The 14,593-nt window shown below is 37.1% G+C and overlaps 1 protein-coding gene and 1 non-coding gene across 2 annotated transcripts in view; one reads left to right on the top strand and one right to left on the bottom strand.

Annotated features, from left to right (window-relative positions):
- Positions 1–14,593, top strand: part of PLXDC2 (plexin domain containing 2) — a 412,416-nt gene that overhangs the window by 111,227 nt on the left and 286,596 nt on the right. The window lies entirely within an intron of this gene.
- On the bottom strand, positions 13,179–13,286 carry LOC124249242 (U6 spliceosomal RNA). The gene has a single exon (XR_006891313.1). It is a non-coding gene; the product is annotated as a U6 spliceosomal RNA (small nuclear RNA).

Here is a 14,593-nt window from a genome sequence, read left to right as displayed (position 1 = left end):
TTACGTATCCACCTCACATCACACATTCTCTGTCAATTAAGAGTTCTTATACATCTGTTCTACATGCTAAAATTACCTAAAAATTTTGATTGGCTTGGTCCTAAAACTACCTTAATTCTATAATATCTGTGACTCAAGGCTTGCCTTTTATCCATATCTTGTTTCCATATTTTTCCCAGTGCAAGAGATTTTTAAAAATAAAGTGACCACATTCGAGAATGTTGGAGATGCTCTTTTTACTCACTCTTTATTGGTACGCATTAAGCACATGATTGAAAGATTTTGCTATTGGAACATTTATTTATATTTTAGGGTCTCTTTTCAATGGCTTTATTCTCACAAATATTAGATTTACTTTTTATTCTTTCAAAGGATATACTCATATGGGCTTGTGATGTACACTGATGGAAAAAGCATAGAATAAACTCTCCTTTTTCATTTTAATGAATCTATTTGGTGGTAAGACTTCCCCATTTAATAACCACACTACTCCTCACTCTATGGTGATAGTCCTTCATTTAAAAGCTTAGCATTTCTGGGGAGGCTGAATCTTTGTCATTCAAACAGATTTATAATCCCAGCATTTTACCCTTTTTTGATATATTTAGAAGGTAGAAAAAGACTGAAATTATTTTCTTATGAGATATATTTATTTATTATACTATTTCCATTCACATTTTTGAATAGCCCTAAATTATTGTTTAAATCTAGAAATATCCATTTAACTATTCTACAAAGCTTATACCCGCAAATTGGCAAGATCTCAACTGTAGCTCTTGAAATAAAAAGCTTCTCCTGGGTCAGAGTTCTTTTACTCTCTTCCCTTTAATTTTTATTTTTAATTGTTTCTTTTTCTCCTAGCTTCCTAAGATGGAACCTTGCATTACTGATTTTCAACTTTTCTTTTTTCCAAATAAACATTTTAAAGCAACAAATTTCCCTCTAAAGACTGTGTTAACTGCATCCCATGTATTTTGGTATTGTGTTTTCATCATTGTGCAACAAAAAACAATTCAAATTCCCCATAGGATATTTGATTTCCAAATTAATTCCATTGTGGTCAAAGAATATATACTGTTTGATTTAATTTCTGAACATTTTAAGATTTGTATTATAGCCAGCAGATAGTATATCTTTTTGAATAGCCCCTGTCTACCTGGAAAGGATATATATTCTGTAGTTGCTAATTGTGGGGTTCTTTAAATGTCAATTAAGTTAACTTGGTTTAATAAAGCTATTAAAATCTTCAGTGACCTTGATTGTGTCTAGTTCTTAAAAATACTGAAAGAGGAATGTTAAAATCTACATCTATGATTCTAGATTTTTTTTTTCTCCTTCTAGTTATGTCATTTTTTACTTCATATATTTTAAAGCTTATTTATTCGGGACATATTCATTTAGGATTATTATGTCTTCTTGATGAATTTGCCGTATCGTCATTATGTAGTGTCCCTATTTATTCCTGATTACACTCCAAATACTGAAATCAATTTGTCTGACAGTGAAATAGGTTCACAAACTAGTGTTTGTAGAGTGTATCTTCGGCCATCCTTTTACTTTTCAACTATCTGTGTCATACAAATTATGCCTGCTGTGGACATCTTGTAATGGACTCTAGCTTTTTTAACCCCATCTGATGATCAGCCTTTTAATTTGGAAGCTTAGTACATTTAAGTTTAATGTGATTATTGATAAGGTTGGCTTAAGTCTACCTTCTTGCTAGTTTTCTGTTTGTCCCATCTACTCAATATTCCCATATATCGCCTTTTTTTCCTTCTTTTGTATTAACTGAGTATTTTTCAATATTCTATTTTGTATGCTTTGTTGACTTTTTAGCTATTCCTCTTTATTCTTTTAGAGATTGTTCTGTTGATTACAATATGCACTCATAACTTATCAGGGCACATGTAGAATTATTGGAATGAATATTATATCACTTTACGTATAAATAACTTACAGTAACATACTTCTATTTACCTCCCCTTCCATTCTTTGTGTTATCATAGATGTACTTTATTTAATATGTTATAAAGCCCATAATACACTATTATTATTTTACTTTAAATATAAATTGTCTTTTAAAGAAATTAAGCAAGGAGAAAAAATAGGTTTTTAAAATACTGACCCACATTTTTACCATTTCATACATTCTTCTTACTCTTTTCCTTCATATAGATCTGAGTCTTTATCTAGTGTCATTTTGCAGATCTACTTATATCCCTTTCTCTCAGCTTTCACTTATCTGAAAATGTCTTTATTTGGCCTTCACTTTTAAAAAAATATTTTGCTTTATGTATAGTATTCTGATTGAGCATTTTGGTTGATTTTTTCCCCTTTTCATCAAAGATGTTGCTCCGTTATCCTCCTATTTTCATTGTTTCTGATGACGTGAGCCATCATTCTTATCATTATTCCCATGTGAGTAATGTGTCATTTGTTTTCTCTGGCTGCTTTGAAGCCTTGCTTTTAATATTTGGCATTCAACTATTTAACTCTCATGTCTAGATGTGGTTTTCTTTGACTTTGGGGAAAGATAGTGATACACTCTTCTCACCTTCTCTCCATGCAGCCACAGAATGAGTAACTCCAGGAAAATATTCAAGACAGAGGAAGAAACTCTGCCACCAACAACATGTTTTATTTACGCCTCCATTAAGGAACACAACAAATATTTATTGAGTACTCACTGCCTGCCAGGCTTTGTTCTTGATGTCTGGAATAACAGAGACTAAAATTCCTTCTTTCTTAGAATTTACATTTCTAGTGCAGAGGCTGGAGGTTTGGGGAGACATAAAACAAATAACAAATATAACAAATAAGTGTATTTGTAAATTGTAAATAAATGGAGAACTATGTGCTTTGGAAAAACAGGCAAAGCATAGCAGGGCATGAGGCCTGAGGAGGGCCACAGAGGGCGTGAGACCAGTTTGCAGTATTATATAAGTGTTCTGGCCTAGCCTCATTGAAAGGTTGGCATTTAAGCTCAATCTGAAGGAAAGTGCAGAAACTTGACCTGTGACTGTTCAGAGAATGAGCATTCCAGGCGGAGGGAACATCATTATTTTCTGAATCTATAGCACCTGCTATATTTTTGCAATCTATTTACCATTTCTTATTTGTTTATTCATTCACAAAATTTATTAAATTTCTAGTGTGAGTCAGTTACTGTGCTAAATGGTGAAAATACAAATATGAGTAAGTCAGAGTTCCTGCTTTCAAGTTTATGATTAGTTCAAGAACCTTCAGGTTTCAAAGAGATAGTGGATTGTGTGGTGTCTTTGTGTAAGACAATGGAGAGTTGAATCAAACAGTGTGTGCCCCACACAAACCATTCAAACTCATATCATTAAAAACTGTCCTGAACAAATAAAATATATCTGTAATTCTAATGCTTCCAGCTGGCTGCCAGTGTGTGAGACCTTCGAGCAATGGACACATCAAAAACTAGGTGCAATGTAATACGAGTGTGTGATAAAGGACTGGATGCCTTGGGGAAACAGTGGATTCTGATGAAGAGAATTGTGAAAGGCTTACTGGGGTGCATTGCCCCAAATGCAGAAAGATGACTTTCTGGCTATCCCAAATAGGATTCATTGCTTCATTTGTGCTAAAATTGATAGTTTGTTAAACCGTGTTTTCAGATGATTAAGTTAAATTAGGTAATCGGCAGTTCCTAGGTCCCTTCTCATATAGGACTTGATACATCCTCCATAAATTCTCAAAAACAAATCAAAACAAAAATATATTCTGCAAAGCTCTTTCTTATTTCCCATGTTATGTGCCATTGAGCCTTCCTAGTTTGTATATACTCTTTAAGTATCCTTCAGCAGTTTTCTTCTTGACTTTTCTGTCTTCTCTCATCAGTGATGAACTATTTTCTGCTGTGAAAATGTCCCCTCTCTAATGAAGCCATGTCACCTTGCTGCGAAAGGGTAAAGAATGACATCCTCCCTTCTCTCCGTTGCACTTGTTCAGAAGATAAATGGAGTATGTAGTTTTCCTGGGTTGTCTTTCAAACCCAGAATTTTATTCTGAAAACGTGTTAATAACATAACTCATGGTAAATTCTATGAGAAAGTGTGCACTCAAAAAATACTCAAAGTCCAGGGACTCTACAGTCATGAATATGATGAAAAGAGTTGTAATAGGATATATAAGGAAAGCCGCTCTTAAATGGTGTGTGTGCTACAAAAGGTGACACTTCATAGTAATGGCAAGATTCTATCTCGTGTAGCACATTTTGAGGATATCCAGAGTGACATATGATTTCATTAGTACTCATATTTTTGTCATAAGATTACATAGATTACCCCTATTTTATAGTGCAGACAGTGAAAACAAGAAAGATTAGTAATTAAGAGGTGCTACTGGGAACAATTCTCTTTAATTAAAGTGCAATTTTAGATATCTCCTCTTTAGACACTTGTGTAATTTGTAAAAAGTCAGCACAAATTTCTGCCTTTTATTATAGAGACACTCAATTCATACAATTAAACAATTTGGAAATTTTCCAAATCATGAAAAATATATGCTTTATTTCAAAATTTGGGCTTAAGTAATTTGTAAGCGAACTAGTGCCAGCCTAGTTTTATCTCTAATTCTAGTCTTTGATCTAGGGCTGCATGGAAATTACTTCTAGAGCAGATCGAGTAGACTAGGGATCTGAGTCACATTTTAAGTGGGATATTGATCCCCTTATAGTTTTTTTTGTTGACTGTAGGCGTGGTAAATGCTCATTGTAAGAACAGTTGAAATATAGAAGGCTTATTTTTTGGAGTTTGAGTTCTATTCAATCTTGGTACCTGTTCTATATTTTAGGTGATAACAGAGAGGCTAGCAAATATACACAGTCTTTTCTGATTGTGATCAAATATCTAGGCTATCCTAGACTAACCCTTTGACCTGGTCTGACTTACGTCAGCATATTCTTGTAAGCTCAGTTCTTACCTGCAGATCTAACGTGTTTTTCATTAGGTCTAACGTCTTCTTGGATTAGCACATGTTCTTAAGTGGAAATTATTGTTTTTATGTACCTTGCTGCTATTTCATATAGAAAAGAGCAGATGAAGTTAATCATCTATTTCTTTATCATCTCAGGGTGTAATCAAGCTTAATTTTACAGCGATAAGGTTCTTGTTATACAGTTACTATCTAATACAGGCACGAATGACCGATTTCATGGCTTTGTTCATACTTAGCCCGTGCTATTGTGGAGAGTGACTATTTGACCCCTCCCTGAACCAAGATAAAGTTCTCCATCACTCACTATGTGCTTGATTCAATAAGTAATAAAACCTACAGATGTAAAATGAATCATTGTAACCTATTAGCTATACTGTGCTTCGACGTCCAAACACATAAACCAGAACTGGGAACGCGGCTTATCTTCTTTGGCTATTCAGTAAGTGTCTGAGCCAAGAATCTCTGTCTCCAGATCTCCTCTCTTTCTGAATTTAATTGGAATTGTATATGAAGTCTTATTGGCCAGGGCACTCGGGTTTTAGTTCATCTTCTCCAAAGCTGTGATGGAGCCTAATACTTCAAGGTCCTTCCACAGCTGTTTTGTTGTTGCTGTTGTTCAGAATTAGTCTGAGGAGGGGAGTTTTTTGTTTTTTTTTTTAATTAGGTATAAAGAGAGAATAGATCATCTCAAAAAACTGTGTTTAACTCTAGACTGCATAAGCATCATGTGAGTTTTCGTTATTTTTCAAATTAAGCTCCCAAACTGGCCCAAACTTTGTTCCCAGGGACGTTAAGTAGAGCAGTTTGCCAAGTTGTCAAGGCGTATCATCTTGCGGCCAGCAGAGGAAATTGCGAGTTCTGAGCAGCTGCTGTGCAGACCACTCAACTAGTTTCTGTGACCTGTTGCAGACAGGCTTCTGATTGAAGTGGAAATAGGAAGCAAAGTATTTACTTTTCTGATACCTGAAAAGAGGGGAGAAATGAACCTAAATTTGGACCTTAGCTGTCATTCCATTGTGAATGTGCATTTTACAAATGAAGAAATTAATTTTGAGATGTCAAGTAGTTTATTGAGGATCACCATCCCTTTCATAAAAATTATTCAACTATCTATCCAATGAACCCTTTTTATCATACAAAATTATTGAGTGATTTTTTTCTTTTTGGTTTGGTGAGGAAGATTGGCCCTGAGCTAACATCTGTTGCCAATTTTCCTCTTTTTGCTTGAGGCAGATTGTCCCTGAGCTAACATCTGTGCCAATCTTCTCTATTTTGTATGTGAGATGCCACCACCGCGTGGCTTAATGAGTGGTGCATAGGTCCCTGCCCAGGATCCAGGCCTGTGGACCCCAGACCACTGAAGCGGAGCATGTGAACTTAACCACTACACCACTGAACCAGCCCCTTATTGAGTGATTTTTAAGTAAGGAATAATAAGGGTACCTGGAATGATGATCTTGATGTTTCTGAGAAACGTATTTCTAATAAAAAAGGAAAATGAAATCAAAGACCTTGTTACTAGAAATAATTGAATGGAAGTCTTTCTCCAACTGTACCTTTTGTTAGAAAGCTACTAAAACATGATCACTGAAAGGAACATAACTAACATTTGAGTGACATCCTTATAACCATGAGTTTATTTGGTTCTTTTCTTAACAAGGACCTTCTCTAGCTTCTCATAAACCAAATAGAACCTTAGGGATCCACATATCTTGAAGATCTAGGAAGAGTTTATTTAACACCTTCACCCCCTATTCTAAGACATATAGAAATACAGAACTATTTCCAGGATTTCTGAGACTTTCTAGGACATTTCCATGTCTCTAGCTTTTAGAGTTCTATTTCCTACTTATTTTCTTTGTAGTGTGTTATGTGGCGTTGATATGAAAATCAGCACCATCTTGGAGTCTCCCCAAGGACGACTTACACAAAACATAATGACTTTACTACTACTTGTTATGGAAGGGAAATTTTGGAGAAGGGATTTATATGGCAGCAGCAAAAGCTGGCAAAATGGAGCAGAGCTTCTCTCTGTTGTTGCAGTGTCTTTTGGGCACTCTAACTCCATAGTATTTGTGAGGGTGGAGCCTCACGATCTTGCTAGGTCCTCTGTCCTTTTCCTTCTGTAATCTCTTATTCTTCTCTTCTCCATGAAGGCAGAACACTTCTAATACTCTGAAGTTGAATGGTATCTAACTCCTATGAATTTGCACTCATACGGTCTACTCAAACACTTAAGATATTTTTCCAAGCCAAGGAAGTTCCTTTACACCCCTTGACCAAGAAATCATGGTGCCAGAGTACATACTTTTTCCTACCACTTTACAATAAAAATTTCATATTAAACGTGACCGCCGCACAAGGTCTGTTTGCACAAGCCTTGAATAGCTTATTACTCTTCAACTGCCATTTTGCATAATCAATCGGCATACAAATCATCAATATACATAGATCGCGGATGCTAGAGACTAAAGAATATGAAATCGGTGAAGGCTTACATGTACCAGTTATTTTAGTGGCTTAGAAAGCAGAGCAGCAGTAAGTTACTTTCTCTGAGCTGTGGTATCTCATCCTGAATTGTACATCTGTATCGCCTGGCAGTTCCGGAAGGTGCTGGTTATGACTATACAGCATGGCATTGTGTTTGAATTCACTTAGCTATTCTTAACAGGGTTTTCCCTGTTTGTTTTTGCAACAAAGTCCTGCAGTGTTTCTGGCTAATACCTCTGCATTTTCTTGCACCCTGGTGAAGAACCTCAAATGGAATAATTACTTTGTTGGCGTTATGGAGGTAGATATAATTCATAACAACAGTGTATACTGTGCAAACTCATTTTCAAGATCTAAATACAAACCATGGATTCCCACTGAGTGCATCAACAAGGATCATAGCAATCTAACCAAATAGGATGGTGATGCAGTGTTGTTCGATGTGAGGACACAATGGGACTGTTACGGAGCTCTAAGCACATTTCAATTTGTGTAAATCAAAAACCTCTTGTTCTGAATAGAATTATCAAGTTTCTGATGCATGTGCAACATTAAAGAAAGCTTGTGAGAGGAGAAATATTAGCAAAACCTCATACCCTAGAAGTGACAAAAATTGCACTAAAACTAGAAGCACAAAAGAAGGCTCAGTGAGAATCCTTGTCGTGTGACAGGATTAGTTCTAGAATTCATGAGCTGAGCCAGATTAACTTTCATTAAGTCATGGAAGATATCAAAGCCAACTCTGTCAATGTTGATGTCGTCTAAATAAGTCAAATGGCGTTGATGCACAGAGCCAATGCATAGAGATTTAGGGCAGCACCTTAAACAGAGAGAAGAGTCTTGGAGGATATTTGCCCTGGGAGGCTTTTCAGTGACCTCTGAAAGAATCCATTTGATTGACCTCAGCAGCATCTGCCCTGATTTCTGAATCGAAGCCGGATTGCTTTGCACTGATGTCTTTACCATGCTAGAAAGCCCCTCAAAATGATGATAGATTGCCTTTGTATCGTGCACTTGCTGAGGAAGCAGTTGCCTCCAGATGTAAAGGATCCATCTTCTATTGTGGCGATCGCTGTATACTTGAACAGAAAAGTTGCTCAAATTATCACCTCTCCTATACCTTTTTCCAAAGCAATTGATACTGATCGTATTGTCCTTTCTCGTGTGAAAATGAGGTGCCTTTTTGAGACTAGTTATCTATTTGTATGTTTAAACATGGAAAGAGATAATTCAGGGTTTCTTCCTGCTGAAATTTAGTAAACATTTTTGTATCAGAAATACTTGTTTCAAGAGATAAGGGGATGAGCATTACAAGTGAGACTGTACTGGCTTTACAGCACGTGGGTGTTTTCACGCCTGATTGTTTTCCCTGGAGAGCTTACAGTGAAGGGGAATAGATTCTGGATCATTTGTTTGAAACAGGATTCTATCTGCAAAAGTAATGTGATACAATATGATCAAAATGAATTTTGAGACAGGACCCCAAACTGAATGTCATTCAAAGCAACGAAGCCTGAGGATTTTTGATGTGTTCAGTTAGCACTGTTTTATTAACTGATTAGGACAGAAAAGGAAGGCTGTTCATTTAGGAAATATTTACTGATCCTGACTATGGGCCAGACACTGTGGAATATCCTAACAATATAATCATAACCAGGATAGATGTAATCTGCACCCTCACACATGCCCTGTGTCAGTCCATCTTTGCATAAATTAGAATTTACCCCAGTTTATCTTTAGCTTCTTAAACAGCAGCTCTTGAACATTATCGAGATCAGAATGACTTGCAGGGCTTTTTAAACTGTAGATCACCGGACTCCACCCCTAGTTTCTTTTTTTCCTTTCAATTTATTTATTTTTCCAGCTTTATTGAGGTATAACTGACAAATAAAGTTGTAAGATATTTAAAGTGTACAATGTGATAATTTGCTATGTGTACATCGGGAAAGGATTCTCCTCATTGAGTTAATTAACACATTCATCACCTCACTTATTTCCTTTTTTCCCTTTTTTTTTGGTGAGGAAGATTGGCCCTGAGCTAAAATCCATGTCAGTCTTCCTCTATTTTGTATGTGGGATGCCACCATAGCATGGTCTGATGAGCAGTGTGTGGGTCCTCATCCGGGATCCAGGGCCACGAACCCAGGGCCGCCAAAGCGAAGCACGTGAACTTAACCACTACACCACTGGGTTGGCCCGTCATATTTCCTTTTTTTTTTTTTTTTGATGAGCACACAAATTCTACTCTCTTAGCAAATTTTGATTATATAATACAGTATTATCAACTGTAGTCTGATTCCATAAGTCTAAAGTGAGTCCCAAGAATTTGCATTTCTAACAGGTGTCCAGGTGATGCTTCTAGTCTGGGACCACACTTCAAGAGCCGCTGCTCTAAATAAAGACCAGAAACTGCTTAAATGTGAATGATGGCAAGTGTGAATCTTAAACAACTGTCCACGTAAGCCACTGAATAAATGCTGTAGCAGAAAAGTCGCTATTCCAGAAAACTCTGAAAAGAGTGTTTGTATGTGTGTGCCCAATACCACCGTGAAATTAAAATAAAACACTCCTCAATTTTTAATTACTTTTTAAAATAATATATCTTACATTCAAAGAACTAACCAAATTGGGCAGTTTTTGATAAGACCTTCAAAAATATTTTTTGATGAACCAAAGAAATTCAAGCTATAGATTAAGAACTACAGATTCAAGTATTGAGAAGTGGAGCATCTAATTTATACTTGATTCTGATGAACTATTAATAAATCATTTGATGATATGATTTATTCATATTGTAGGGGATCAATTTTGACTTTTTCTGGTCGTTTTCACTGAGGTGTCTGTAGCTGCTTTTCCCTGTGAGTTGTTTTTAAGTTGTTCTCTCTCCTGATTGTATAATAGATTATGGCTCCAAGCCTTCCCCTCCCCTTTCTCTGGGAGACTTCTCCGTCCTGATTCTTCTGTACTCTGTGTCGGTAACTCACAGTATACAGCAGGTTTACCACATTTCAGAAATAAACTTTAGATGGATGGAATTCCATAGCACACTGTTTTCCCCTGGAATCAGATGCAGCGCACCCCTGTTGCACCGCACAAACTCAGAACCATTACCACACTTTTCATTACTGTTACTTTCATCTGACATTCGATGTCCTCGACCCAAGGATACAGGTATCAGGGACATAATGGGAAGTGTCTGAAGAGCCCTTAAGGTGATCTCTGATTAGAGCCCAGCTTCTATTTCTTTAGGTTTTAGGTCATGTCTGAAGTCAGAAAATGCATTTGCTCTCTGGTTCTTTAGCAAGGTAGCAGTAGTTTTTCATCTTCTGCATACCATGCTTCGAAAGGTACACATGTGTAAGTGCTGCAAATTATTAATGCATTATTGAGTGAAATACAGAGAATTCGGCAACTGGTAAAACTTTACTGCCAAAGTGATATCATCAGTTAAAAGCAATGGTGTGCCAGTAAACATTTAACAACCGGCTCTCTGAGGAAAGAAAATAGCCTTGATTTTGTAGCCTTTGCCAATTTCTTTGATGCAAATACTCCCATCATGACCAGTTCTAAGCCACCAACTAGACATCACTGAAAATGGTGCAGGCAAGAGATGCGTACAGTTGGTTCCTGGGAGCTGGCTTCCGCACACCAGGCGAGGCTTACAGCTTGTTTGTTTGTTTGTTTTCAGGTGAGTGAGCATAGCAATCCAAAGGAAGAAGAGCCTCAGATTTTCAATATCAGTCCTTTATGTGAGCAAGAAGAAGTTTCAGGGCTGGACCTTTTCCAAACCGCCAGCTTCCCACTTCCCCAGAATATATTAAATATCTCTCCATCTTTCATCACTGTAGAAATAACTCCGAAACTCAAAAGGAGCAATACACTAAAAGCAGTTAAAACTCATCACTGAAAGGAGAATGAATAAATGCACAGCATCCTAGCAATATCTTTGTGGTAATGGCTCTGAGCTGTGGGTTGTGTGCTAGGTGCTTTCCCTAGCACAGGGCCACACACAGTTATGACAGCACTTCTCACCTGCACTATGTCATTATTTGTCAGCATGTCTCTCTGACCCTGAGCTCCTTGAGGGCCAGCACCATTTTTTTTCATCGTCCCCAAATCTTAACATAGTGCTTGGTTAACAGTAGGGACTTGTAGTGGATTCTGTGCCTCCGTGGAGGACAACTCTGAAGGGCCACCCTAGCTTCAGAGCTCCCCCGGGATCAGCCCAGGCCTCTGTTGTAACTGCATTCCAGTTGAATTTTTCCCCTGGCTTCATCCTGCTCTCCTCACTCCTTAACAAGCCTCGCTCCTGAGAGCGTGCTGCAACAAACGTCCTGCACGCACATCTCCAGTTCAGAGACAAGATTTAACATGTGAGATATTGACTCCTGCATAATGAAAAATTTGGAAATTTGGCACTTTTCTGCAATCGTGCACTTTAGAGCAGCATTAATTTGCATTTATTCAGAAACAACGAGCATCCTTTTGCTTGAGGGTGCTATTAAGCTAGATGATCCATTAGATTCTTTAACTGCCTAAAAATTTCTCTGCCGCTCTGCATTAAAATGACCAGACTTGGCTGTGACTAGTGCAACAGCGTTTTGAGATAGACTACAAGCTCTTTTGAAGGAGTCCTACCGCAGTCATAAAGTCTCCCAGACAATTCTGTAAAATTAGTATGGACTACTGGTCCACTTTTTTTTTTTTTGTACTTTCATTGAAAATGTAGATCTGTACCTTTGGTCTCGAGTAGTCAGGCATAATGAACTTACCTTTTAATCACCTTAATTCCTTAGCTCATTATCTGAGATTCCTTAGTACAAGCAATTCCCACGTGTCTTGTGTATCACGTGACAAAGAGAACATGACGTCTGAATCTGGAGGAATAAAGCCATGTCTATGGTACCAGCAAATCCCCTGGCTTAGGTGGAGCAGAGACAGTCAGGAAGTCTCTCATTGCTTATGCCTGGACTCCTGGGATCCTCAAGAGAAGAGTAGATTCTCTGCAAAATATTCATTTTTTTTTCTTGGTTACATGATTAAATGAAAGCATCTAAATATATGAATCTCAAAAATCAAGATGATTAACTTCGGATTCTTCAGCCTGCCTCAGAACAGCTATTATTCACACTGGGCTTGTGTGCCCTACTTTTAGAAAGCTCCTATTTAATTGTATCCCAGTAGTCCTCAAATCGATTTACAGTGCTCTTCTTACTAATAAGATGCCTTTCTCAATTCTAGAAGATGCTTCTTTTAGATATCAGTTAAATGGGACACCAAAACCTTCAACAATTTTCCTGAATTAGGAAAAACTAGGATGGGCTAGTATAATCACATGTGTGATTACAAGTCAGAGAAATATATAACTATAGTACTGCAGGTACTGAAAAACATTATGAACATTAAACCAGAGCTAAGCTATACAGCTGTCTCTCTCTGTACATGTTGATAGATAGGTCTATATAGGTATATGACATTGATCTTGAAAAAGGTAAATAGCCTAAGTGGGTTACCTTTTTGAATGATGCCACTACAAATCAGCAAGTGAAATGTTAGTAATTATTCAGCAGACGTATTTTTACCTGTTTGGGTAGAGGAACAGAGGAAAACATCAAGCTTGTTCCATTTTATGTTTATGTATTACATTTGCACTCATAGGAGAAATATGAGCTTATTTTATTACATTCTATTGTCTCATGAATTTAGTGTACAGTTTTGCTTCATTTTTTTAAATGAAACGCTTCATGAAATTTGTGTGTCATCCTTGCACAAGGGCTATGCTAATCTTCTCTGTATTGTTCCATGTTTAGTATCTGTGCTGCCAAAGCAAGCACCAGTTTTGCATTTTATTACTGGTCAACTTTCCCTCCCCTTCATTCCTTTTGTCTGTTTTAATATGGCTGAAGGAAAAGCAAGCCTTCAGTACTCAAGTCCAGCCACCCAGAGCCTCAGACTCTCCCAACTGTGCTGAGGCCCATAATGAGCGAGCAGGGCTCCCAGAGAAGAGAACAATTGACATCAACATTTTTTCCAACGTCCTCTGTGCTTCTCTCACATAGGCTATCCTGGAATGTGGAGGCCAGGGTAAATATTGGGGGAAATGGCTCTGAGGACCTAGCAATGTGACTGTGGCAGCTGGTGCCGGGGTAGCTGTAGCCACAGCTATGTTCCGGAGCTCTGAATGGCCTATCTGGACATAAATCCCAGCCTGTCTTCATCAGCGCTAACAGATGGCAACCTCATGGCAAGACTTGTTTTATGGTGCAGGTTTTATATGCATTTGGAAGAGCCTACCTTGTGTAAAACGTGACTGTAATGACACCATCACATTCCTTACCTCAAAAAGCAAAAACTGGCTTTTTACGTATATGTTTTAGGACAGTGTATAGAACATCACCTTTTTCTATTAACTGCTTCTTCCTAAATTTTGTTGAGGTAACAAAGTCACAAATGGGCTTGCTGAGCAAAAGTTAGTCAGCAACTTAGAAACCAGTATGAGGTGATTGCAATTCCCATATTGGGCTAGATTTCCAAAAGCTGCATCCAGAAGATGGAAAGCTGGCGATCATAGCAAAGATAAGTGAAGAGAAAAGATATTAACTGAATTATATCTGGATGAACTCAGAACAATATGAGAGTTTGAAAAGACCAATAAATAATTAAATGAACAAAATGGGCTGAAAACATTATATTATTTAATTATTTGGGCTTATGTCGAGGAAAACAACAATTTATTTCCTGTTTCATTCTTTACTGTTAAGAAATACCATACTCAAACTAGAAAAGGTAGACTAAGCATACTAAGAGGAAACAACTATAATGATAGTAATAAACATATTGAGAAGAAATAAAATATGTGAAAAATATGTTAGAAGCATACCCAATTGCTTAAAATTAATTCAAGATTCCAGGTACATATGAGTGACATTTTAGTGCACTGAAAATAATTGCAGATAATACGTCACATGTGCCTAGAATCTTGAACTAATTTTAAGTAGTTAGGTGGTACAACTTAAAGGAGGACCTTGAGTTCTTTCTTGTTTTAAAGGAAAAAAAAATCCATAAGAGTCAAAAAATGGGCCCTGACATTCCAAAAATGAATGTACTATTAGGTTATATGACAGTTTAGTTTCCAGAAAAA

Source organism: Equus quagga, chromosome 12 (genome assembly GCF_021613505.1).
Source record: "Equus quagga isolate Etosha38 chromosome 12, UCLA_HA_Equagga_1.0, whole genome shotgun sequence".
NCBI classification, from domain to species: Eukaryota; Metazoa; Chordata; class Mammalia; order Perissodactyla; family Equidae; genus Equus; species Equus quagga.
Note: the sequence above shows the minus strand (reverse complement) of the source record. Positions and strands in the feature narration are given on the sequence as shown.